Source organism: Orbicella franksi, chromosome 13 (genome assembly GCF_964199315.1).
Source record: "Orbicella franksi chromosome 13, jaOrbFran1.1, whole genome shotgun sequence".
NCBI classification, from domain to species: domain Eukaryota; kingdom Metazoa; phylum Cnidaria; class Anthozoa; order Scleractinia; family Merulinidae; genus Orbicella; species Orbicella franksi.
Window position 1 is genome coordinate 9,921,844 of NC_138157.1, and position 25,414 is coordinate 9,947,257.

A 25,414-nucleotide genomic window follows, 5' to 3' on the forward strand; every position below is an offset into this window, starting at 1 on the left:
AAGATTGTTGGAAAACTGTGTGTCGCGATAGCCTGCGAGTTTGTTTGGGAGCCACGAAGGTCTGTGTCATTCCATCCTTCAGAACTACCTGTGACAGTTGCTGTCTCTACGTCTAAAAAAGAAATATCAGAACCTTTTAAGCACATATTGCCGGCGCTCTAAAAAAATAATATTCGTTCAAAAGTCCCAATTCTTTTTTTCAACCATATGTGCAATATGTACTATTTTTCCAGTTTCGGCAGGCATGCAGCTTGTGTCGAGCGGAACGAACTTCAATCAATCCTAGAAAACCTCAATTAGAATTTTTAATCAAATAAAACTCATTTTAGTGATTGACTAGGTAATGGCTTCGAAATCCCACCTTATGAGAAAAATCGAATTTTCGAAGTAAAATCAGTGGTCGGTTTTTACAGAGACAGCCTCTTAAAGAGTAAAGTGCAATTAAGATCTTAAATTTTAACATGTAGCAGTGATTACGTACAACTAAGAACTTAAAAGGAAGATGTAGCATATAAAAATAATTTGATGAAAGGAGAAGTGGGAAGATCATGAGAAAAGAAGAAATCATTGAAGAGAAATTAAAAGAAGAAAACTTTGGGGTTGTCAATTCAGTAGAGTGTTCAGACTTGATAATTTAGCGTTGCGCTGTTATTTCTGCTCCCGATCATGCATTGCCTGACTTTATCAAAGTAATTTTAGCTGAAAACAATGCATTCTTTAAGAAAGATAGTAGTCTGATAATGGACGTATGATACCAGTTAAAAGGGTTGTAATAAAATAAGCTCCTGATAGACTCGAAGAACAGTGTACCTCCAGACTCGCAAAGATGCGCTTGGGAATGTGTCTTCTACCTTCACCTTCAGTTTTGCTGCTTTTGGCAATTCTCGGAAATATCACTTTAGCAGTGAGAGGTACGTCTAAAAATATTTTCTTTTTATTTAGAAAGAAAAATCATTCACAATAAATAATCGTTGAATATTGTCCCTCAGTAGGACTATTTTAATAGGATTCTTCTATCGGAAGAAGGACATTTCTTTTCGTTTCTTCAAAATTATTTCCTAGTTCTTTTGCAACCTTGAAGAAGCCTCGAAATCTTTCATGAAAGAAACAGGAGCTTTTATTTTAGGATGTACTTAGTTAACTCTCTACCGCTATACACTGCTTCATTTAACACAATCTTCAACCAAAATCGGGGTTTTTCGATTCGATTACAGACGGAGCGTTGCACATCTGTTCAAACCCAACGTAAAATGTCATTTTGCCGAGCAGATTTTATTATTGCCGTTCCAGACACTCAAAGACGTAAGGTTATTTTATTTGTTAACACTACGGTAGAAATGTACGACTTTTTATCCAACAGTCCTTTAACGGGAAAGTTTTCTTTTCTACCAGTTGTAAATTGGACTAAAAAAAATGGAACGTTTGTTTATTTTACGGTTTATCAAAGTTTCCTGGTTCTTTTTCTGTCAAAGAATACTGACAAACTGGACTAGATGTAGTCTCGTGTGAAATGACAAATAAATCTGTAAAGATAACGTTACGAGGCCATCTAATCTATTTAAAAACTAATTGCCTCTATAACCTCAAAATTACTAAAGTCTGCACCACCTATGAAGGTGTTTTGAATAACGCATTTTGCTATTACAACAGGAGCCATAATCGGGGACGGAGACCGTAAGCGCGCCCTATTTCTAGTATTGGGGCTGTCCCTATGATATGGGACAATTTTTCTATTTTGAAAACAAATTGCGACATCATGTGCGGTACACGCGCGTACACGCCGCGAGGATTTTTGCGGATGTAACGCGGGGAAATAGCGTCCGAAATTCCCGAAATGTTTGATGCTTTTGGCCCACAACTCAATACGTTCATGTCTGTTGGGATTTTACTTCAGTATTTTCGTCGTAAGCTGCTCCAGTTTGAGTGAAGTAAGACAGTGTCACTGACTATGCTATGTTCCGCTGCTTCTTTTACAAGAGCTCCGCATTACTCCACTCTAAGTTTCACATATGTTGAAGATTAACAGCCTTTCCATACCACAGCGAAAAAACTAGTTTGATATTATTATATTCGGATATAGCAGCGTTTCAGGACTACAAAGCTTCCCTCCTCTTCAGTGCCACACGCTTGCGAGAATTTCGCCAGAGTCTATCGCGACCGAAAAGTAGAAAAAAAATAATTGCAAGTTTGAGTTTCGCCTGAATTGTAAGCAACGCTTGATGTTTTATCAAGGCCCTATAAGTGACAATGAAGTTTGTGTCTGTAGATGCTGCTCAGTTTTGTTTGTGTAAAACTCCAATAAATTGTCTGTTGTCGATCAATAAGAGCGCCCGCCGATGTGTGTTTTGTACAGTCAGTAAAACATGACAAATTGGACTCCTGCACTTTCGCGTGAAAACCATGTACATCGAACTCAGATAATATCTCTAGTTTTTAAATACGTTTAAGGTTGATAAATGTTTTAGAACATATTAAAAACTTAGCTGAAAATATGTGAATACGGGAGAAATAATCCGCAAAGTTACGATGACGCTTTCTGTAGGCTACTCAAAAACTTTTGCAAACTCGCCAAACAAACAGAAACATTAAGAAACTATCGAAAACAGGTTTTGGTTATGATTAAGCATTGTTTGAGAAACTCTCAAATTAGCTCGATACCAGAGTAAAGAGTTTTCTTTCATAACTTTTCTTTACAGAACAAACGCAAAAGCTTACGCGTTCAACTAGCGCGAGCATATATTTAATATTCATGCACACCGCGAAATTGAATTCGACCCTGAAAAACTCACCTTTTCCATTAGCTCAGAGCATAAGAGCCCTGGATCTTATTCCTTGCCTTATTCCCCGCCATCGCTGCGAAAAATCTGCAAGAGAATCTCGTAGCTGTCACCATTTGATCACGCAACGTGACAACATCCACGCGAGAGCCCCAGACATGTGCGTGGATCCGCGCGGATATATGACGTCAGGATGGCGCAATTTGTTCTAAAAATAGAAAAATTGTCCCATATCATAGGTGCGCGCGGATCCCAAGACTTACGGTCTCCGTCCCCGATTATGGCTCCTAATTACAAACAATATTTTGGGTGCAGGATATATCAACATTCACCGATCATCCCTTGTCCTGGTAAAGAAGTAAAGTTATTTTCTTACGAGCTGAGCTGGTATACAAGCTATCAATTGTCTCTGAACAAATTTTGAATGCAACATTTAGTTTCGGTCATGAGCCATAAATCAAATAACCCTTGCCATCGACATCAGCGTTGATCTGACGAAACACAGGCGCAGATGCTTTAATTAATTGTTACTGTCATAGTCTCGTCCATGGCCAGATGTCCTCTTCTGCCTTAGTAAACAAACCCTTGTCGAACGCATCGCACGAGAAAGCACACTTTATTCAAACACGCCCGTTATTTGCACTCAGTGTTGGTCATGGGATCAAGCAACATTTACAATTATACTTGGGTATATGACGAGGCACCATAACGGCATACAAATCCACACAAAAAACCGGTTGAGCCAGAATAGCGTATTCAATGTCAACATTTTCCACCCTGATTTCCTAATTTTGCTGATTGTGACTAAACTGCGAGCAGTCCCTTGCTTTCTAGGGAAGAGTAAAGCGAGCAAAATTAAACACTAACAAAAATAAGGGACAACTCCGTAATCTGAATGTGACAGCTAGTGTCTTAAGTTTGCAGTAATAGCATTTTATGTTTGCCAAGCAAAATTGAATTTTCTCTGAATTGCCTCATTTCTCTGAATGAAATACGGAGAAAACGCTACCTGCTTAACTAACAAAGATCAGGTGAGGAATCTTAAGCTTAGTTGCCAATCACTCCACACTTGAACGCTATACTTGTGAATGGGACAACATGCGCCATGGTTCGCTACCCTGAAAGGAAGCCAAGGTGGAAATGTTAAACTTACTTGTTACAAAACCCACTTTCGTAATTAAACTCTTAACCGTTTAAGCCCTTTGACTGTCAACGGCGTATATAGACGCCCTCAATGGTCGTGCTCTTTGTACCATTTTTGACGTCATCAATTTAAACATCACCAGATATTCTTGATAAGCAGATAGTAGCTAGAATAGATCTATCCGCACAATTGACTGTTTTGGACATCAATTGCAACGGCATTCTGACATAGCAAATTGAAAAACAACGTTATCATGCAGTTTGGATGCAAAAACAGTGGTAAAATGGCTCATTATACCTATAATTGAACAAGGTCCCATTTCCAGGCTTTGCTCATAATTAACACCTAACTTTTTATGGCAGCCATGGAGAAAGAATATGAAACGCAGAAGGTACCGAGAGCAAAAGGGCCAGAAAAAGGAAAGCAAAGGGGCAAGAAAAAAAAAAATTCGGAATGTGCAAGGGCAAAAAAAGTGCAAATTTTGGCTCATGCGCGTGCGCCTAATTAAAATATTGTACATTTTGGTACCTAATCTTGCGGAAATCTATCTTTTTGGTAAATAAAAGCTCTCTCAGCAAGACTAAGGTATATTTAGCGTCATGGCAGCCAAAAAACTGATTTAAAGACGGCTTTTTTGTGTGAAAATTTGACAGTCAAACGGTTAAGTTTCAATGAATTCCTCTCTAGGCTACCAGTTACCAGTTTTTCTCACAAGAATTAGTTTAAAACTGAAGTGAATACATCTAGCTTCCTATTGCTACGCTCGATAGTGCAGTAGCAAAGCGGTGTCAAAGTTAAGAAATTAAAGCTAAAACTACCACGCCTAAGCGCAAGAGTTCTTGAGGTATAACTTATAATTCCAAGTTAGGATTAATTTCAATCGTGCTTTCGATTAATCAGAGAACGAGTGTTAACACTGTTTTTCTCCTTCAAACACGCTGATCTGAATATACTGGTAATATTTGATAAGTGATATCATGAAATTCTGCAACGTTTGAACTTGGTGACGGTTACGCATGAACACTCGTCGACGAGGTCTTCATTATCAGTGAATAAGTGCCATAACGAGAAAAATAAAAATACAAAAAAAGAAAACGATATTCAGAATTTCCCCAGGCCTCTATTGCGGTCTCTGGTTCAAAATACAACGGTCTTTGGACACTATTGAAACTGGTTGTGTTTAAGATGGGTTCTCCCTGCACTCGCTTTAAATAAAGACAAGGTCATGACGAAAGCGGAAGTAGGCTAGACCCATTTATATTGCTCAACTGTGCCCAAAGACAGACTTAATCTGATCCTCCTCTTTCTTTACCCTCTCGGCGATATTATTAGGAACATCTGGGAAGAGCTTCTTGACGAAGTCTGTGATTAAGAAGACTGTAAACTGGAAAACGAACACAAAAGCAAGCCGCGCAGTGGTCACCTCCCAGTGTTGCTTTGAGTAGTTGTATGGCCAAACGTTGTCATGGTAGCCAGGATACCTGAAATATGCAGGAGATCATAACTATTTGATCACGATACGGCGAAATGACTTCGGGTATGTTTTACTAGGATATCGCTGGCGCCTGTCCCTCCATCTCGCGATTACTCTTTTTCGCCCTACAAGGCCCGACTAGCCTCCACACTTTCATACTGCCACACTTACACGCTTCCACACTTCCACCGTTGCACAATTCCACACTTCCACACTTCCACACCTCCTTACTTCCTCACTGCCACACTTCCATACTTCCACGCGGACACACTTCCACAATTCCAGTCTTCCACACTTCCACACTTCCAAAATTCCACACTTCCACGATTCCAGTCTTCCACAATTCCAGTCTTACACATTCCCACACTTTTACATATACACTTCCACAATTCCAGTTTTCCACACTTCTAAAATTCCACACTTCCACACTTCCACACTTCCACACTTCCACGCTTTCACACCTCCACACTTCCACACTTCCACACTTCCACACTTCCATACTTCCATACTTCCACACTGCCACACTTCCACACTTCCACATTCCTACTCCTGCACACGTCCACACTTCCACACTTCCACACTTCCACACTTCCACGCTCCCACACTTCCATACCTCCACACTTCCACACTTCCACCCTTCCATACCTCCACACTGCCACACTTTCACACCTCCACACGTCCACATATCCACACTTCCACACTTCCGCACTTCCACACTTCCACACTTTCACGCTTCCACAGTTCCACAGTTCCACAGTTCCACACTTCCACACTTCCACACTTCCACACTTCCATACTTCCATATTTCCATATTTCCATACTTTCACACTGCTACACTGCCACAATTCTACCATTCCAGTCTTCCACAATTACAGACCTCCACACTTCCAACCTGCCACACTTCCACACCTCCACACTTCCACACTTCCACACTTAAACATTTCCACACTTCCACACTTCCACACTTCCATACTTCCATATTTCCATACTTCCACACTGCCACACTGCCACAATTCCACCATTCCAGTCTTCCATAATTACAGACCTCAACACTTTCAACCTGCCACACTTCCACAATTCCAGTCTTTCACACTTCCACCCTTCCACACTCCTACACTTTCAAACTTCCACACTTCCACACTTCCACACTTCCACGCTTCCACACTTGCACACTTGCACACTTTCACACTTTAACACTTTCACACTTCCACACTTCCACACTTCCACACCTCCATTCCTCCACACTTCCACAATTCCACACTTCCTCCCTTTGACACTTCCACTCTTCCATACCTCCTAACCTCCAGTCTTCCACACTTCCGTGATTCCAGTCTTCCACACTTCCACAGTTTCAAACTTCCAGACTTCCTAACTTCCAGACTTGCAGACTTCCAAACTTCCACAATTCCAAACTTCCGTACTTCTTCCACACCGCCTCACTTCCACACATAAGAGGAAATATACGTGAGTCGTGGAGGTATATTTAATTGTGCATGCAATATGACTAAACTGGCTGTTTTTGTCATTCCACTCTGATGACGCGTTCTGTGCTCTTCTACCCGAAGTAAAAGCCAAGAACGGCTTTTAGTAGAGGACAAATTGACGCCCGAGGCATTTTTCTGAAATCGGACTTTAACTGTTTTAATTTCCCTGCAGAACTGTAACATTCTATTCAATCAGTAAAATTCTGGTCAATTCTAGTCTCTTTTTGAAACTTCTGGGAAATGTTAAAATCTAAGATGGTGAATCCGAGTGGCATGCATTTCCACAGCCATGGATACTCTCGAAGTTGAGACCAAGCTGAAAAATAACTGACCTTTTAAAGTGTACCTAACCCCAAAATTTGTTTTCGCTAAAACGAATCTAGACTTTATTTGAAGCATTTGGGCGAAGAAAATTTTGAATTTGGTTGAATCCTCGATTTTCTATGCCCTTTCAAAGTCGCGCTTGAAGTGTTTCACGACCGCGTTTTAGGGAGTCTGGGGCGGCGGTACCTGATGACGTCTACCCAGGAACCAAACACAATAGCGCCTCAGTCAACTCTCTGTATTTGCTCGAGAAAATGGAACACGAAACTAATCGTTCCGATGTATTTTGGGACCAAAACGTCCAAGTTTTGTCTCAGAATCATTTCTTTTTCGTCACTGGAGTCAGAGTTAAGTTTCGATTCGGAAGACTCCGAAATAAACTTCGATCGAGCACGTTCGACAACTGTGAGAGAGCAATTTACAATATTTCAAGCGACGAAGGGAAGACTTCTTTGCGGACGAGCTGCTTGTATATTAGGAATGGAAAGCTAGATACGAAGTGGAGGAGCAGGGAAAACCAAAAGTAGGAAAGAAAACTCAAGGACTGCTTTGGATGGTAATTTCGTCAACTAAACATAAGATTCCCACTCGTGTTTATAGCCCGTTTACATTTGTCCTTAGCGAGAATGTATTTTGTCAAGGTGTGATTGTTCTGTTAAATCCAGCTTGTGTTTTTCTTTCAGTTGAATGCTTCATGTTTATAAGAGCGACGTACGTGTCGCAGTTTTAGAGACTTAATGACCTCCAAAACATTGGCTTCGATCGATTGAAAATCGTATTGTTTGGACCTGTATTTTTGAAGCTGCGGGAAGCAAGGCGGAAGGAAACATATCATACAATTACCGATTTCACATTGTCACACGTTTTAAGTCGTAAGTCCAAATAACCAATGTAAATTGTTCTCAAAGTTTGCAACGAAATTCGTCGGATAAGCGAAAAGGATGTGTTCCCTAAGCGGTCCGCAGATAATGTTACGCGGTCATATTTTCGACGCTATTGCACGAATCTTTGTCGCACTGCTGATTTCCAAACCTTCGAAAAACTCTGTGAGTCTAACAATTTTGTTATCATGTAATTCTAAAGGATTAATCTTCGACTTTCATCTAAATCGAAAGAGAAATAAGTGTTGGTTAGCGGCGCACAGTTGCGATCTATTTACATATCAGTATAACGCTTCTTGATCATGATCGGATCACACAACTTTGCCGTTTATGTTATAAATACTGCGGGATTGGAAGATATAGGTTGTCGGTAGTATTTCTACAAATTGCTGGTTAGCTTTAAGCAGAAAATTTATGAAAATAGCGTTCGAAAGGCTGCGGAACAAATTCCAGTGAGAGTTCTTCAATGGTTCTCACAGATTCAGTTCGCTTGTTTCGGTTCGACAAAATCAACCATCGTTTACGTCTTTGTTGCACCATTAGCCGATCATCGTCAGTAAATTGTACAGTATATCTTTCTTTAAATCTGGACTATTGGTGCAACAGCCGATAGCATCTCTGGAAGGCGTTTCTGCGCACTTTTCGAATGTGTATTGCACCATCCTGAAGGAAATGAGAGGACGTGAGATATCCAACCTTCCTGGGTAGACGTCACAAGAGCCGCTGGACCCATTCTCCTCAAACTCGGTCGTGAAACAAAATGGCGGTGTTTTGGAGCTATTTTCCAGATTTCGTCGGGGCACAGAAAATCGAGGATTTAACGGAATCCAAAAATGTTTTCGCAGAACTATTTCAAATAACAAGTAGATTCGTTTTAGCGAAAAAAAATTTGGGGGTTAGGCGTACGGAGAACCCGAAAACTGCCTTAAAAAGATATGAAATTCATACCTGCAAAAAGAATGGTTGTATGGTAAATTGGCATGAGGATCTACTGGTTCTGAACCTGCTTCAAAGCGGGAAATATCCGCAGTATGAATGGTGGATAAGCTGTTGTTTATGTATCCAGTAAGTGTTCCTCCACCAAGCGAATCTCGGTCTGGCGCGTACCTCAATCTGTACAAAAGCTTGGGGATGAACTCAGAGGTGAACGCCAACACAAAGGCGTTGACCAATACTGAAATTTTAGTGACCCATTTTAGGATACGATACCAGACTCCAATGGTCTTGGAGTGAGCAACGTCGGGTCTCCTGAAATGGGACACAAAGTTGATGGCATCCACGCGAATTCGGATGACAGAGGTGAAAAGGGCGAACAGAGGACCCAGTGGAAAGGCAGCCACAAACATTGTTGCAAATCCGTATTGCAGAACTGTTAAACGAAAAGTGAATGAAGGCGAGGAGCAATGTCAGTAAAGGAACAATGTAGGTAAAGAGCCCAAGCAGATGTTTGTACTCAGAACAAGTCCTCTGTGGCTATTTACCATGCTCTGAGTTTATAGTGCCTATGTATGTATAATGACGTGTAATGCTTTTGAGAGAGTTATAATGACTTCACTTGCAGAAAAAACTAGGCAAACGAGGAAACGTCTGGGTTAGGCGCAAGTGTTTACTGATATTGGACTAAAGTTTGTTTTATAGCCTAACGGTAGAGGCTTAGTAGGAGCTGCTACAGGTGTGGGTGTTCACCCTGTGTGGCAGGCATAGAAAGGCGAAGGGGAGGGAGAGCAAAAGGGAGAAGGAATGGGGGAGAGGAGAGAGGGAACGCCTGCCATAAGAACCCAGGTTTTTGCATTATGCTCACTGATTTACTCGTAATCCGATCATGTCTACCGTCAATTAACTGTCACGCGTTCACCAATCAGAACGTGGAGCTCGCGCCTTGCGGACTTCAAGAACGGAAGAACGGCAACAAGCCCAATTCAACTTTTACTGGACGTATGAAAACAATTTCACGCTTCCTTAAAACCTCGAAATTCGTAGATCAAAGAAAAAATACTTTTGCCGAAAATAAGCAGCGTTTCAGAGGTAAAAATGAGGAACGTGATTTAAGTGCATAGTTAGCGTCTTAGAAGAAGTGTCAACCGTCTCGTACGTAAACAAAACTAGTTTTTTTTTTCACCTTCATAGGGACTACGAGAATAATTGGAACTTCTACAAGCAGATTGAACGGCCTAGTTTGTAATACGATTTGGAACGCTAAAGACAAATCCGAGCCGGCAAAGCAAGCGACGATTGTTTTGCTACAAGCACGGAGTTCAAAATTAATTACTTGAGGCTGCATACATGATTCTGTATTCGCATCTGCGAATTTCATTGTTAGATAAATCTAACAAGTCAGTAGCAGGGTAAAACATTGACTCCATCTCCTGCAGCTGGTCTTTCATTATACTTTTCAATGGCAATTATGACGAGAATCGCTGCATTATGTTCTTTTATAATTAGCTTCGCAAGTACAAACATTTGATAAATTTAATTCTTGGAACTCTTCCCATATTTAATGGGCAAAACCGCGAAGACATCGCTATCGGTTCAGAAAGCTCTTACGGCTGATTCTTGTTCTTGTTTCAGACAATGTTTCTCATCCCGAGGAGATTTAAATCTCTCAAAGCACGTGCTAACACGTTTGCGTCCACTGCCATCTTGGTTATTTTTGTTGAAATCGTGAAACTTACATATATAAGTTACTCATTGTCTCTCAGGTAATCGGAAATTTGCTTCCGTCAGGGAACGCAGAAATGAAGTAAAGGGTCTTCTTACAGCAGGCATTCCTCTCTGATCTCCCCAATCCCTCTCTCTCTTTTCCTTCCTCCCCTTCCCCTTTCTACGCCTGCCACGTAGGCTATGGTTGTTGAGAGTCTTCATCCAATTCAATTTATCCGAAGTGTAGGCGGGAAAATTCTTCCAGCTTAGATATAAGTGAAATTGAAATTAATGTTTTTGTTTTATCGTACCAGCCTGCAAATATTCCCAAAACATGAAATGGTCGTCAGCTGGGCTTAGATTAAAATCACAGACTTCACGTTTCTTGTTGCGAGTCTTCATCCAGTACCTAAGGTAGAAGAAATAGCATTAAGGATTACTTCCAAGTCAAGAAAAACTGAATAGTTCTTCATCTAGCTATCTTGGCTTGTTTAGGGTTATGACAAGGAACTGCTTTTAAAGTCGATGGTGATGTGAAGTATATATGAAATAATTCATATTTGACTTGCGGTTGTAGATGAAAGTGAAGAATGATCATCGCAGTAAATTTTCCAATTTAAGCAACTGGAAAGAGGAAGCCTGAAAAAAATCAGGGCTTCAACGGGATTCGAACCCGTGACCTCCGCGATGCCGGTGCGATGCTCTACCAACTGAGCTATGAAGCCACACATTGGGAGCGAGGTCAATTAATTGAGTTCATATCTTCCCATGAGGAGTGAAATGATGTGAAGTATATATGAAATAATTTATATTTGAACTGCGGTTGTAGATGAAAGTGAAGAATGATCATCGCAGTAAATTTTCCAATTTAAGCAACTGGAAAGAGGAAGCCTGAAAAATTTTTCAGGCTTCCTCTTTCCAGTTGCTTAAATTGGAAAATTTACTGCGATGATCATTCTTCACTTTCAAAGTCGATGGCATTAAGTCACTTATTTATAATTGAATTTTATTGCTAAGAACCGAAAGAGAGTAAATGCACTAGCGATGCGGCTCTTGCAAAGAGGAAACGTACGCAAAAGGTAACAGACTATGATGTCTGGTATTTTCAAAGAGACCTTAGCAACCTCCTCTTCTAGTTCGCTTTCGGCTCGCCCGTCGTTGCAGCAATTATTATATTTTGGCGAACTTATTATAGCAGCCCATTATATTCACTTTTGCCATTGCGTCTAATTTTATAAAGTGCAATAACTGTGATACAATCACTTACGGGATGGCCACTTCCATGATGATCCCGATGGCCTGCTGCCCAACCATAAGAATAAACAGCTGAATGCAAAGCTCCAGAAAGCATCCCTGCTCGCTGCATCCGTCCAACCTGTAGCTTCCACCTATCCGTTTGTATCTGCTGGGGGTTCCAATCATGTGTCCGGACTTGAAAAAGGCTATGTAGAACACGGATGAATAGGTGTTTACAAACTGGAACAGGTACATTTTCCATGTGAAGCTGTCTTTGTATTTACTACGAGTTGGCGGATTCTCCCAATCTGTCAGCCAAACCGCCAGTTTCTTGTAAAACAACTTCATCACGTTTATGGCGAGAAGATTGAGCAAAGCTGCCGTGAATGAGGTGATAATCCTCGCTTGCGCGTGGGCCGTACCATCAGAACTTCCACTCAGAGAGGCAAACACCGCCGCCCGGTAGACAACGACGCCCACGACAGCAGCGATCACCAGAGATACCATAAAAATTACGATGATCAACACGCCGGCTAAGCAGCCACATTTTCGAATCTTAGACTGCACGGTAGGTTCCATCCTTCCGGTGACTTTGTTCTCCTTCAGGTTTTCTTTTGGGAATTCCGACCGCAAAGGCTCCTCTTCTTTAAGGGCATTAGTGTGCCAGGTTTGGGAAAGTGCCCACTGACGACGCTTCCAGAAATTGAGAAACAACGTCGCCCAGATCGAGGCAATGACGGCCAGAAAAACCGTACCGCTGTTGTCAAAGAAGTGTGTGGCGTAAGCATAACGACACGAGGAGGAAGCTAGGTCCCAGTAGCTACACTTCTTGTCGCACAGTGGGTACATGTACCACAACCCCTTGTTTCTTGGGTCGCAAACATCTTTCACAGGAATGTGGCCGCCAGCGGAAAGGATTCCATACAGGAATACGAGCACACCAAGAATGGCTGACGGCGCCAACATGCCGGTGTAAAATCCAACCCACGCGAAATAAAAGGCAATCTCGCTACCAAAATAATTCTTGATGGCTGCATATTGCTGGAGCTTAAAAATTCGTCCAAATCTGGCCCAGTTTAGCTTTAGTCGTTGTCTGTCATTCTTGGGCTGAGTAGAATCATCAGAATCGTCGTGAAGTGGATACCCGGCCTTGTAAGCGCCATTGTATATCAATTTTTTCAGCCCAACTTCTCCGTCCTTTTTTTCTCCGAAAGGAGTGTTGGAGCAAATATGCTGGACAATGTAGATGCGATCCACTTTATCAAAGAACCTCTCTTCGTCCTGATAATTGATGAACTTGTAACAGTAATCTTGCCTGAAGTTTGCAAAGAAGTAGTCTTCCCTTTCTTCAAAGATGGGATCATGGACCCTTAGTGGATTTAATTTTTTGAGAAATGACATTACTCTTGACTCGCAGCCAGATGTGTTTTCATTCTTTTTGAAAGGGAGTTTGATACGCATTTCTTCGGCGTATTTCTTCAGCGCCTTAAATGAAGCACGAATAAGAACGAAATGCCGTGTGATGTTAGGTGGTGTAGCCTGGAAAGAAAATTAAAAACTGCAAGTTATATGAAAAGCAATGTTAAACATATATCTCACAGAAATTTCGAGATCTGTGTACAGTACATATAGTATACGTCTTTGCGGGTCCGTGTAGTCTTTTAAAAATAAAGCAAATTAAACCTTTTTTGCCTTATTCTTGAATGTTACATCAAAAGTATTGAAACATGGTGCCCAGATGGAAGAAATAACTGGCGGCAGTTCAGCTATTAGAGAAAGGCAGTTTCATGAATGTAGAATTGAAGAGAGTTTTGTTTGTGCTTATATCTACAAGCGGTCTATGAAGAATACCGTTCTCTTATTGGCTACGTTACTCGCTCTCTAATCTGTAGATATTGAGTAGCTGTTGTCAACAAAATGGCGGCCGGTTTTTTGCGTTTTCGAAGTGTCTGCGAGGGGGATTTAAATAATTTACCTTGTTTAGTTTTGAACGACTAGTAGATTTAATTTATACTAAAACAATTAGATTATTCCTTCTCGATTTCTAAGCTTGATAGCTAATTCGGGCTGCGCCGTCATGCATCAGCTGTCAAGCGACAGAAATCTCGAGCTCATAATCTAATTGTTGAATACAGCTACGACTATGATAAAGATACAAAAATTCGAAAGCTTAATTCGAAGGCTTAGTAGCTTTTATTAGAAAGATCCCAACTTAGGATTTAATCCAGAAGCTCAAATTGCAGAAGCTCTTCAAAACACTGAATGAACAACACCAGTTGCAATTACGGCTCAGTACATTCATTTGATCACACTTAAGCATTTCGTCCAAAGTAGCAAAACCTTCAGCCGCCTTCAAAAGCCGAACTTTCTGAAGTATCACTGCCTGTTAGCTTTAATTTCCGATCTGAAGGATTTCACCGATCAACTCAAAAGTTAGAACCACTCAGCAAAGCACAACCAGCACTACCACAACAACTAAGAAGTGCTCAGTACTGTGGTCATTTGAATCGCCCGCCACACACTAGTATCTCATCAAAACAACATGAAAATAAGTCAGGGAAAGTGCTGCCTCTTTCTGCTGCCATAAAACCTACGCTCTTTCTTTGCGCGAGAATATATTTTACGATATATCAGTTTGTTTTTCGGGTTAAATCCGTATATGCACTCAATAGAAGACAAATCAGTCCAATCTGATACTGCTTTTCTGCTCAATCAGTAAACTGAGGGCTGGCAGACCGAGGAAATTTCTAATCGCAGTGCTTTAAATGATTTGCCATAGCATCGAATCCCTAGCCCTGCTGTTTGCGAGTAGCATAATATTTTTTCCAGGTATGCATTTGGAAGAGTGACGTACCTCAGACTTTTCTTTGCAGCATGACTTTAAAAGCTGTCTTCCTGCTTGTATCGACACATTCTAGGGCAAGATGGCAAAATATATTAATAGAATCAACGCGCTTGCCAAAGTTTTTGGGAATAAAAACATGTTTAAAATTCAATGTTCACTTAAAATGCGTATAAGCTGTACCAAGCCGGAGAAAGCCACGTCCTTAAATAACTACCAAATTGGGTAAAGAATGAAAACGACATAAATCCCCAGATTCATTTAGGACTGAAAACTCTCAAGAATCTGTTTTCTTATGGCACAGAAATTATCCATAGTTTTCTTTTAACTTACCAACTGGGCTGTGTCTTCGATACCTTCCAGCCGCCTGAGTTTTAATCCTTCCTTTTCTAGGTTTTCTTCAAATTTTTTGCGCATGCCTTCAAGACGATCTGATGGCTTCTCGCACACGCCATCTCCTTCCTCCTTCCTATCTTCTTCCACCTTGCTTTGCTCATAAACGAGGACATAGTCTGTCCAATTTCGATCCTCCGTTTTATGTAGTGGTTTGGCTTCGACGTCTACAGTTGTCGCCATCTTGAGACCTTCCGTTCTCTAAAACGTTTGACGGCCACACTGGTAGAAAACAGGAAGATATAAGTCAAAGATTAAACAATATGACAGGAAACCAAAAATATTTGGATTTTAGATGAGAACCGACTTGTCCTGCCCTAAGGTGATGTGTCACCCAAGCGTACTGATGCCACTTGAACCTGTTTTTAAGGGTGTATCTAGAAATGTATGCTTAACGTTATGGAGCCGTAAAGGTTTAATCACACCCTGGAGAATGAGGCTTTAAGAGAATAAGTGTTTTCTTTTCTTTTCTTTTTTTTTTTTTTCGTGGACTGTGTATTGACACGGCTGCTATAACTAGAAATTCCTGGTTCTTGAGCTTGAAGTACGATGATTCAGCAGTTTGAAATACTTGTCAGTGAACCGTGGATCCGCCAAAGTGTTAAAACAAAGGAGCACGTTAAGTAAGTTAAAGATGTATATGACATTCAGTATTGGACGCAATACTTGATGAAAACAAGAAGTTTTACTAGTGAATTGGGTTTTAATAATGCAAATAATTTTTTAGTGGACAATGAAATCGGCCAAGGGTGTACTTTAAGAAAACAATATACACAAATATTTATCCCAGGTCTGTTTTTGAGCAAAGAGGTAAGACGTGCAATTTCATTCGAAATTTAGACTTTTTTTTCATGGATTGGGTATTTAGTGATGGCTACAGTCCTGGCCATGGCCGGTGAATTTTTTGTTGAAGCACGGAGATTAAGCGCATGCAAATATTTGTCACTTGGTCCGTGGGAATTCGAATATTTAAGTATCTACGACGTTTCATTTCAGTTTAACCAAACAAGTTAGAAATGGTACGGTAAGTTCAGGCTATAAGTTTGTGTGGCTGTACGCATACTTATCTTTTTTGTTTTTTAATAAAACTTCCAAGCCTTGAACCAATACAGTGTGTGTACTATATGATGACTACATACTACAATGAGTGGATGGCTGCGGATTCTTTAATTTGCCTTCATTGTTAATGACATAGTGACAAGTGAGCCCAGCTGCTGCTGGGGTTCGTCTGAAATTTGTTGCGTGGATCCATTGTCGGCCTCACGGCCCCTCGAACCATTTTTTAACTCTCTTGTAAGAGAAACTTCAGACCTATCCCTAAAGTAATTTAATTTTCAGGATAAAACTGATGAGAGGTCAAACCTATCTCGTCGCTCTCTGCAGCAAGGGAAGTGCACCCCACCCCTCTGCCAACCGTGGAATTGTATTTATGGAATTAATTTCAGTACCAATGAAATAATTACTAGAAATACAGCACAAGCTTCATAGGAACCTAACTCCAATTTACAAGAAGGATTTACAACCAACCGCCCCCCTCCCCCCCCCTCCTCCAAATCATTGTAGAAGCACGTGCATGCATCACCGATATCACTTCCGGTTTCGGCGGATTGAGAACAAAACGTCATCACAGTTTGATTCCGTTGGACTGTCGGGCCAATTTTCAGTAAGCTTTTCTGAGGCAACTTCACTGACGCTACTTTCAAGCGTTGTCAAGGGTCTGGTTTGAAGTGTACACTAAATGGAAAGACTAGACTTAAAAAACAAAGATCCAGTCGGATGCGAAATTATGCCAGGGAGCCGTAGAACATTAAGTAGATAACTTGACAGGAACTACGAATTAATGTGGATTTTCAGTACCTGGGCTTGTTTTGACCAAGTTGACGGACCAATAGAGAAGTGAATTTCTCCATGAATTATACATTTGGAATGTTGTACTGTGTTGGGATTGTCTCCATTCTACTGTTTCAGTTTGAGAGCTCGAAAGTACCATACAGGAGTCAGGAAAAGTTTGACAAATATTCCTCTACTCTGTTTCTACTCTTTGATATTAAAAAAAATTGCAAGTAGAACTTTTAAAGTAACTTATGAAAAGACCACCGGCCGTCTTTATATGAGACGATACTATCACCAGTAAAATCAGTTGCGCCTGGAAATATACAGTACATACAGCAACTAGTATTGCTACAAAGTATACTCGCCTTTGTAGAAACTTTAGCAAGATAGTAAATAGTTCACTTCTCATAATCTGATTGGCTAATTAACTGATAATACCCTTTTCTCTTCACTGGATTTTAAATTGCACCCAAATTGTCAAAAACGTTTTTGGCTGAGAAAATCAGCAAAAAACGATTCGTACATTCTTTGTGCAGTGCAAGCAAGCGTGCATCAGGGTTACCTCATTATGACCACCACCAGTTTGGCTGAATAAAACTTAACCCTTTGAATACCAACTACGCATATATGCGTAATTAATGGTCGTGCTCTTTGTACCACTTGTGACGTCATCAATTTAAATGTCATCAGATATTCTTGATAAGCAGATAGTAGTACTAGGCTAGGCCTTTCCGCACAATGGTCAGGTTTAGATATCGACGACATTCCGATGTCACAAATTGAAAAACAAGGTTATCAGTTTTGGTGCAAAAACGGTGGTAAAATGGTCCACTACGCCTATCATTGATCAAGGTCTAATTCTAGGCTTCGCCCGTAATTAACATCCAACTTTTCACGGCAGCCAGAAAGAACATACAATGCAAAAGGTAGCCAGTGTAAAAGGGCCGAGAAAAACAGAAAGGAAAGGGGCAACGAACAAATTTTGGCTTATGCGCATGCCCGGAATTGAAATTTTGCTCAATTTTGTACCTAATCCTCGAATAATCTCTCCTTTTAGTAAAAAAAAGCTTTTTTAGCAAAACGTAGGCTTATTTAGCGTCATGGCAGTTAAAAAACCTGACTAAACGGTTAAAAACGGTATTTTTTGGCGAAAGTTTGGTATTCAAAGGGTTAAGTTAGTAATTTCCTGTGTTTAAATACTCCTTTGAAAGGACCACGCCGTTAACACGCCGGACCAAGTTTTGGTGTCCCGTTGAATCTCATTTTAATAGGATTCTACTATCTCCTCTTTACCCATCGCTCAGTGATGGCTTATCCTCTTTTCATGTCGATGAGTAAATGTTCTCTTACCTAAATCCGTTGCCCATTTTCAGGAACAGTACAACGCACTCTCCATTGTCGGTTTGCTGACCAACACACAAGCTGTCTTCCTCATCGTCGAATTTCTCCACTGCAACAGTTCAGTTAGAAAGCAGTTAGAGATACAGTATCTACTGATCAGCATAGTTAAGAAAGGTAGTCACAAAAAATGAAAAAAAGTCATGAAATCAGTTTAGAGAAACTTTGAAGCCTAGTGTTAATACCAGGTAAATGTATCTTTAAATGCCCCCTAATAGTCAAATTTTCAACTGACCTGTTTTATAAATTTCCGCACTCCCGAATCTGACACCAGCTGGGTTAAGAGTTCCATCTCTGTATTAAAACGAGAAGAGACAAAAATTCTCAAACACTCATTTGGTTTGATAACTAGCTGGTCACAAGACGACACATGGAATTAATGGTGGGTTCTGTTTCGGAATTTTCGTCACATTACCGTGGATGAATCTCTGCGGGCTCTCGATAATTTTAAAGGTAATGTTTGTATTTCAGTTAGATTTCAGAATTGGCTTGTTGTCAAAATCCTCCGTAGGAAAAAGATGGCGACTGGTACATTTGCCCATAGTTCTTAGCGCACGAAAACCTTAACAACGTTCATAAAAAGGTACAGAAAAGTTATAAAATCTTCACACCTAGGCTACTTAATGTCATTGGAACAGGGACGAATACTGTAAAACAAATTGGCTTTCTTTGTGCCTTATAGGCTGTGGTAGGCTCGCAGGGCATTGTGGTGAAATATACAGCCGCCATCTTTTTTCCTACGGTGGATTGTTCATCAGTCTTAGTGAAGTGTAATCAGTGACTTAGCCTTGTCTTATTCATTTCTCTATTCGTTTTTCTGTGTTCGCAGTAATTATCACAACCATGCTCCTAAGAAATCTCGATGAAGTACCTTCGAGACAGGGTGTTGTTCAACTGCAAGACACCCTAAAATTATCAAAAGTACCATACGACAATTTACAGAAATGGATAAACTTCAGTCTCTTGCTAAATTTTAAAACACATTCTACGCGTGGAAGCGTCATTGTCTGGGTCTCAAGCGGGTGATTGTAAAGTGCTCCGGTGGAAGCTTTATTACATTCACGTCACCTGCTTCCCAAAACAAAAATATTCCACCAGTGGAAGAGCTGACTGAGGAGAAGTCTCCGTGAGTCCATACATCTGTGACAATGTATGACAGAATGAGATTCAGCTACCCTTCGGTGCACAGTAATCTTGTTCAAGTGCAGTACTGACTCATGATTTGTCTTTATTCTCGTCACATAGGTTTTCCACTAGCTGTTATGAAGCTAAAACTAAAACAAAATCAATCAGTACTCTAGTAGACCAATCAAATCTTTTCATAAATGCGCCTTCCTTATCGCCCCTATTTTAACCACAAAACTCCCTTTTAGTGACGATGCCGAAGGTACAACAAGCGAATGTTCTAATGACTTGCCAGTTTAGTGTGTTTGCTGTTGGTTTTAAGTTTTCTCGACGGGCGTGCTTTAGGTAACCTAAGCAAAAATAGTCAGTTTTTTCAGTTGCTAACGTTTAGGTACATAATCGAACCCAGTCGTGCTTTTGCCCACGCAGTCAGTCCTGTGCTTACCGCCAATGATCGGTATAGGCGTAACTATGGGCACCTTCACACAGTGCCCGAAAGCATGCATTGTACAAACGCATTCAAATCGTAGTAAAAACAAAAACGTTCACAATTCTCATGTCTAATGAAACTATTATCATTCCAAAATTACAGTGGAATCCTGATTTTTCGAGTCTCCAAGGGAAACGGAAATTCGGATATTTCGAGAAATCTGGGATAAAATTACAGTGTTTGACTGAGGAGAGGGAAACGACATTTGTTTCGAGTTATCAGGAGGTTCCAAAAAATGAGGGTTCGACAAATCGGGATTCCACTGTAGTTATTTTGAAACCTCGTATACTCTATGACCTCGATCGACAGCCTAGTAAAATCAGAAACTTATAAAAGAAACAGTAAATTCTTCCTCGTGCGAGAAGTTCAAGAAAATGTTTAAACGGCTGTTATTGTGGAGCCATTCAAAACGGCTCTTTTCAGAGCCACCACAAAACTAAAAGTCTAGGCTTCGTTTGCTTTGATTCTGTCATTGTTTTGTTGATGAAAGTAATATCCATCTCCATTTATTTCGAAACAGATTTTCTGGATCCTTAGATCAATTGACCTAACTCCGTCTTGACAAGGCAAATGGCAGAAAAAGTAGTCTACAAGCCTGGCTTTGACTACTTTTAGAATGTTTTCTCGCTAGTAGCTTTTGCCCGAATCATCACCGTTTTACCCGAAAAATTTCAAAAAAAATCTGTAGCTGGGAGAGAGGGGGGATGCAGCTTCCCCCGCCCCCCGTTATATCCTGGTTTCCCTTGCTAGAAACTTAAGAAGAAAAGGCGTTCTTGCTGCGTAACATAGTAAACACTTGTAGGCAAATAAAAGCAACGGGATCTTCTTGAGGAGTCTACTTCACAGTAACGTTTTACATTAGTGTTATTCTTGTTACAGTTTATCCCAACAAGTAGTGCACCAACTCTCCAGCTCAGAGAAATACTCACGCAGGTTGCGGCAAATGGCGAGTTTATAATATACTTCCTCTCTATGACAAGCTCAGACGAGTTAAGTTATTATCAGTTCATATCGTTTAACGTCAAGAGTCACGTTACACTTTCAAAAGTGAAACTTGGACCGTGCAGCTTCTAATCTTCTTTACTCTGAATAAACCCACACTGAAGTGATTTGTAAGCAGCTCAGATCGAGAGTGGAAAAACGTCTTGAGGAAGAGTTTGGTATCGGAAGTGCGTGGCGCCGTTGTATAAACAATGAAACAACAAGATCAAGGAGAAAAGCAGATGAACAGACGACAAACACTGGACCACTTGTGTTCCGGGTCAAGCTTGCTGTTGTTTGTTAAAGATTGTATGGCGCTAATTTACGTGGAACTCAGAATACTAGGAACATCATCGACTGATATCACACTCAGCAACATTCTTTACTAAGGCCCAAAGATCTGGAATTCCCTTCCTGTTACAATCACCTCATTGTCAAGTTTTCCCAATTTTAAGAAAAAACTGCTAGAGTTTTTAATAAAATAATTACTGAACTGGCAAAGCCGCACACTGTTGCACTATTTATGTAACCGTATTGTTACGTACGAGGTGGCCTCAACTAAAAGCCTGATGGTTTCTAGAGGTCACCTCGCCTCACATTAAAATATTTATAATTACTGTACATTAAGTAAAAAAGGGAAAAATAAACAGAATGAATGAATGAATGAATGAATTAGTGAATGGATGAACATTCTGTGATAACGGAGACAGAAATCCTTCGAAAAGTTCATTAAAACTAGGGAAGATGGAGAGAGATGGCTGCAGGCGGTTATTGGCAACCGACCAATGGTAGATGATATTTGTAGTTGTATAACTTCCTGTGTAATGTTACAGTTATTGTTGTACGCTTTCTCTTCGTGCAGGGTTGTATGAAATTATTATTCTTTAGCGAATTTCTCCCCAACAGAAGTGCAAAGGAAAGACCGCTTGAGGCAGTCTTTTATTATTAAAATAGCATCCCAGCGAGCGTTGAATCCTAAAGAATGGTACAATCTTAACATTCTTTTTCAGGTGAACAAGAAACCATCTCAAGATTAAGACCCTCTTCATCCGGCGATTCACAGCAGAAATCAACCTTAATTAATCTTGTGTTGATCAAACAAGAACTTGGTCTTCTGCAAAACCAAGTCTGTGCTAAAGATCACACGCTCAGCCGTTCAGGACCAAAAGGGAACACAGGACGACAAGGACGAGAGGGAACCCGAGGGAGACTCGGATTAAAAAGACCTCCTGGCAAACATGGACCAGTAGGAAGTCAAGACCGATGGGTATAAAAGGGGATATTAGAATGCTGGCAGATCCCGGTCCCGTGAGACCGAGAGGCCCGTCGGGTATGAATGATGTCCATCTCCTGGCAATGGTAAGTGCGCATTCGGGATGACCAACTCATGTGCGGAACCCAGTTATGGTTGTAACTGTGATGCGCTTGGCCTTGTATGGCGTGAAGACAGCGGTCTCGTCACTGACAAGACACATCTGCCAGTTAAACAGCACAGGTTTGGGGATACAGGCAGTACGTAGCAGTGAGGAAGGTTACCATACGCTGGGAAAACTGAAGTGCTATGGTATAGCGTAAACGCTGATATCTTGGAGAATAGCAGTCCAAGTATTAATAACAAATTTATAAGAAAAGTCGAGGCAACTTGGTATATATAATGATAATGATTATGATGACAATATCTGTGTAGTAGACATGCTGCAAAATTGTTTCATTTTCATAGGAGAAGTCACTGCAGGATGGTTATTTTTAGGTTTTTACAACAATACCATGACCCTCTGAATTTGTAGAGACACAAAAATTATGTAAAGATAATAACCCTTTCTTTCTCGATCGAAGATACTAGTCTCTCCAAAGACCTTTAATTTCCTCTTCTGATCTTAAAGAGCAGGAGCAAAATAAAAACCGTAGGGGATTGAACGAGCGTGAGAGGTTACCTATTGTTATTCTTAGAATTATGCTAAACCTAACACTGATTACTTTTAAATTCCACTGCGTATAAACCTATAATCCTAGGTCCAATTAAACGGATATTATCCGGATAGCCAGGTTCATTGCTAAATAATAACTATTTACAGCAAGATATGTGACCTTTCCCACGCAATTAACAACTTAAGAATAAACCGATCGGAGAGATCCTTTTCTCCCACTGGCTTTTGTGAGCTGTTTGAAAGAGATTCTCAAGGTGTTAAATGCAAAGCCTTATTTTTTCTTAAGTAGATTCTCTAAATCCGTACAATAAATTGCCTGCCTTGGTACATCTACTTTGAGTCTTTGAATATTTAAGAATCAAAGGGAAGCTGATACAGGATCACAAAAAAAGATGACTAAAAAGTTTATTAATTGTAATCAAAATAAAGATTTTTAATCATGCTCTCCATTTTATTGATACATGTCGTATGTCCATGATATTTCTGTGTTTGCTCAAAGGCTGAACGATCTCGCATGGTCTTGGTAATTTGAACAATGGACTATTGTTGCAATAATGCAATAATGATGAGATCCATGGCAAATGTTCATAGATAGTAAAAATTCTTGGCCTTGCTTTTACAATCTCGTGGTTCCGTCAAGAGAGGATGTAACCCTCAGTGCACCCTCTCAGTCTCCACGCTCAACAGTTTCTGATACTCTCTAATGCCTCGAGCAATCTTCAACCTACCCCTACTCCATTTTACACCTCTCTCACTTTCTTCACTTTCTATCTTTTAGATAGCCTTTTTGTGATCCTCGACTCTAGATGTATCATTTAAAATTATGATACATGCATCTTCGAATTCCGACGCACGCACGACGTTTGGAGAGCACGACCTGAGAAGCGTGCGAGTTACTCTATAGGTACAACCGAAAGTAACTCTAGCTTCTTGAGTGCTCTCCAAACTTCCCAGGTGCATCCATAGCTACAGCTTTTAAGCTTATGCCTTAAAAAGCATGACTCAATTGTTTTGTAACATGGCCACTAAAAATGGATTTCTCGTGCGAAGCGATGTTTACCGTACTCAAGCTATGCGATTATCATGCACGATTTGCTAGCTATTGAAACGTGCTTAAGCGTGCTGTATCTAATCCGTTTGCTTTGATTAGTGCGGCGTAAATATGTTAATAAGGTCTTGACTTGGCCCCTTTTCAGCGCACCATGAATAAGCGCCCGATTATTGAAAGAAAGACTGATGTGAGATTCCCGCCTGCCATCAGTCATTGTACCGATGCGATTCATTTTCAAAGTACTAGGAAAGAATTTTTGCTTTAATTTTCAACTGCAAGGTGAGTCCTTTATTCATTCCGTGATAAGAGTTGTTGTTGGAATTATTCCCTCAGGTAACTATAACCTGACCTGTAAATCCCCTTTGAAATAAGCCTTTCAGCTCCACCAAAAGCACACGCTAGAAATATATTTTGTTCAAGTCTTATCTGTACAATGTCTAGAAACTCAAGGTTTCCTTATTCTAAATATAGTACTGGGTAGGTGCTTGTACTTTTCACTGCGTACTCGCATTTACAGGCCGCAAGTTCCCTGATGTACCTTTGTCTGTAATGATCATTTCCCATTTTGTGATAATGTGATATTTGTTTAGCGTCAATCCCTTAAGTAAGCTTTTAACTGTCGTAAATACTCTTTTTCTTTGGCCATCGTAGCTTGATAAGAAATAACACGCAAACTGCGGTGATAAACATGGCAATAAAACGCATTTTAAAAAGCAAAGTTCATTTACCTGACGTTTCGTATGTTTCAACATACATCTTCAGTTCAGAAATGACCGTTAGGAATAGAAGTAACTACTAAATTTCAATTTAAAATAAGTAACTAATTAACAATTACAATGACAGAAGCTTATCGCAACAAGTCTTTATTTCCCTACAAAGATAGGATCACCCGTTCCTAACTGTCAAAAGTTGTGTATAAGGCTAGTTGTTGGGACTGCCAGGATTTCTACATTGGAAAAAACAAAACGTAGATTGCATGACAGAAAAACTGAACATTTTAAATCGATCACGAGTAGCTGTCATGCTTCTGCTATTGCAGACCACGTCACGTCAACTGGTCACAACTTCAAATGGGACCACTTTGATATGTTAGCAAAAGGTCGGACAGATACACATTGCAAGATAAAAGAGACTCTGCTAATAAGGGAATTAAAAACCCACCCTAAATGATAATGTAAGCAGCGAAAAGCTTTATCTTTATTAGTTTGCATTGCTTATATGCAAATTTTTCTCAGCTTCTGTCATTGTAATTGTTAATTGGTTACTTATTTTAAATTGAAATTTAGTTATTGCTTCTATTCCCAACGGTCACTTCTGAAGATGTATGTTGAAACATACGAAACGTCAACTAAATGAACTTTGTTTTTTAACATGCGTTTTATTGCCATGTTTATCACCGCAGTTTGCGTGTTA

The 25,414-nt window shown here is 40.3% G+C and overlaps 1 non-coding gene and 1 pseudogene across 2 annotated transcripts; both read right to left on the minus strand.

Moving 5' to 3' along the window:
- Positions 1-4,709: 4,709 nt before the first annotated feature.
- On the minus strand, positions 4,710-14,844 carry LOC145464844 (anoctamin-1-like; annotated as a pseudogene). Its single transcript, XR_014041460.1, has 5 exons — positions 14,815-14,844; positions 11,974-13,499; positions 11,036-11,133; positions 9,033-9,453; positions 4,710-5,402 (listed from the first exon to the last, which is right to left on the minus strand). The product of XR_014041460.1 is annotated as an anoctamin-1-like (transcript).
- Positions 11,377-11,449, minus strand: Trnaa-ggc (transfer RNA alanine (anticodon GGC)). The gene has a single exon. It is a non-coding gene; the product is annotated as a tRNA-Ala (tRNA).
- Positions 14,845-25,414: the final 10,570 nt, after the last annotated feature.